The sequence below is a fragment of the Branchiostoma floridae genome, chromosome 16 (genome assembly GCF_000003815.2).
Source record: "Branchiostoma floridae strain S238N-H82 chromosome 16, Bfl_VNyyK, whole genome shotgun sequence".
Taxonomy (NCBI): Eukaryota; Metazoa; Chordata; class Leptocardii; order Amphioxiformes; family Branchiostomatidae; genus Branchiostoma; species Branchiostoma floridae.
This window is the reverse complement of record NC_049994.1, coordinates 14898814-14901399: the sequence shown is the minus strand read 5'-3', so window position 1 is coordinate 14901399 and position 2586 is coordinate 14898814. Positions and strand designations below refer to the sequence as shown.

The window sequence follows — 2586 nt, the reverse complement described above, 5'->3', positions numbered from 1 at the left end:
ACGTGGCACGATACAAGGGTAGTATGTAAGGACTACTGAACTCGTGTAAATGATTTGCCAATTTTTAAGTTGAAAAGTTCAAATGGGCGTATCTAATTTTGATCTGTGATCTTTCATCAACGCTCTGTCTGGACCGTGCACAAGTAGTCATTTCACTTAGTTTTCCTGCAGTACAGTTAAGGTTTATGGAGGCGTTCCTTATCTTTTAGGTGCTGTTTTCTAGTAGTTCACTGGGGAAGTATCGCGTACGGATCTGGAACAACGTGAGAGTTTTAAGGTACGGAGGTCCATACCTTTTTTGAAAATTTGTACTCACTGTAATTCAACAATGTAAATATGGTCAGTTACGAATTGGCAATTATTTCCAATTGTCAAGTAGTAACATGTTTGGTTTGCAAGAGACGAAAAATGTATAGAATTGTTTGGTTGAAAGTTATATTACACACTTTAAATTATTACTTATGTGCCTTGTAGAAATTATTTTTTTTCATCTTGATCAGGCTCTATTGAACAAAGTTGTACCTTTCAATACAAGACATTAATTATTGACGGACTGATATCCTGTTCTGTTATGATTTCCTGTTCCAGTTTCTCCTGTTCCTGTTGACGTGCATTACGGTGAAATAACAGCGGAACTCATGGCGAACCTCTTTCCTGAAATAGAAGTGTTCACAACAGAAAGGGAAAGATTTTGGACCATTGATTGGATAAAGCACATGCCTATGAAGTTTGCTAAAAAGTTGAAAGTGTTGGATCTTAATGGCATTGGAGACCGTTCCTATTCATCAACACAGAAAGGGAACACATTCATTAATACCTCCAATGCAGTGATTGAAAAACTTGAGGCTGATGGCGTCGTTCACGTTGGACTGGTATCTCTCTATTTGCCACAAATTGGGGATAAGGAAGTGGAGGAGATGACGAGATGTTTGTTAGCAGCAGACTGTATCTCAAAGATTCTCTCTCGTGTTACTGTTGATCACATTGTATTGCCACATTCAGGTAGTCCTGAACAAATCTACATAATATGTGCCCAGATCAATGCTATGGACGTACAACGTCCCATCCACATTCACTTTCTCTACGGAGGTAGTGTGAATATATACGCTGCACTCGATGTATACCGACCTTTACAACTCAAATTCTATCCATTCGGTACACCGCCAAGTCCAGATGGCGATACTGGATTCTGTTTGAATTTACGCCTAAATTCTGCAAAATCGGATGCAGATGGACCACGTGCACGAGATGTACACCGATCAAACGGAGATTACATTGCTTCTGGGAAGATGATAACGGCGCATATTCCTATAGACAGTTACTTTGACCCTAGCTCTCAATGCACGTTGAAATTAAGGGCGTCGCAAGGCCTGTCGCTAGAAAACTTTCCAAATGTTGAAGTCATCCCTCATCATAGTGATGATTACCTTGGCTGGAACAAAGTAATGATGTGCAGTAACCTTGGAATAGCATCTATGTGTGACTGGCCAATGCAATTAATAGAGAACATGTCAATGCAATCAACGGATAAGGCAACCAAGGCTTGTGACACGAAGTCCGCTTGTTTTGACTCCAGAGTAAGTGAACCTGTCAGTCCATTTGATGCGAAAAACGAAGTGAACCCTTACAACATGCTAAATCTATCTGAGTCGCTACAGAAGATATCCCCCGAGGTTGGCCCCCCTCATCACTGTGTCACAGTTGCTGTCCTAGACACGGGGATTCTCGCTTGTCACAACGAATTTCTCAATAAGATTGTTGCTGTGAAGAATTTCGTGCCAAACGAAGCGGGTGACCTCTGCTATGACTACAATGGTCATGGGACAGGCTGCGCCGGTATCTTACTCCGGACCGCTCCTTTCGTACGTTTGGTAGTCTGTAAAGTAATGAGTGGTCAAGGCAACGGGCAACTAAAATGGGCAGCTGACGCTATTGATTGGCTGTTGAATGACGAGACCGGTCCCAAGAACTACTGTCCCATTGACATTATATCCATGTCGTTCGGCTGCGCGTCCTTTGATTCCGACTTAAGACGAGCAGTTTCCGAAGCGGTGGGCCGCGGCAAAGTGGTCGTTGCTGCCGCGAGTAACGATGGGAGAAAGAAACTCACCAACATCGCCTTTCCCGCGAGATTTGGGGACGTGATCTGTGTGGGAAGCTGCAACAATCTGGGCCAGCCGTCTTCCTTCACCCCGACTGGACGTGAGATAGACTTTCTTGCACCTGGAGAAAATATACCTGCTCCAAGCTCCTCATACTTGGATGATCAACTCAGGTCAGGAACATCAGAGGCAACACCAATGGTCGCTGGAATCGCAGCCATGGTCATCTCCTATGCTGAAACTGTAGGTAAGGCATCCACGTGCCCGCCTCTGTAGACATGTAATTGTGTAAATCATCCTACGTCCAGTCCATGCTGCAGTCATTAAATGTTGTGAATATTTCCTTCCAGGTGGTCGACCTGTGAGAACTACTGTCTGCCACACAGCTGTCATGCGGGAGATTCTCCGCAAGATGGCGTCCATGCCTGGTCACCATGACGAGCACATGGGGTGAGTTTGAAATTACATCACCCTCGCATTGACA

The 2586-nt window shown here is 44.2% G+C and overlaps 1 protein-coding gene across 1 annotated transcript in view; it reads left to right on the top strand.

Annotated features, from left to right (window-relative positions):
* The window catches only part of LOC118432756 (subtilisin DY-like), a 7439-nt gene that overhangs the window by 3231 nt on the left and 1622 nt on the right, over window positions 1–2586 (top strand). The gene's annotated exons all lie outside the window — the stretch shown is intronic.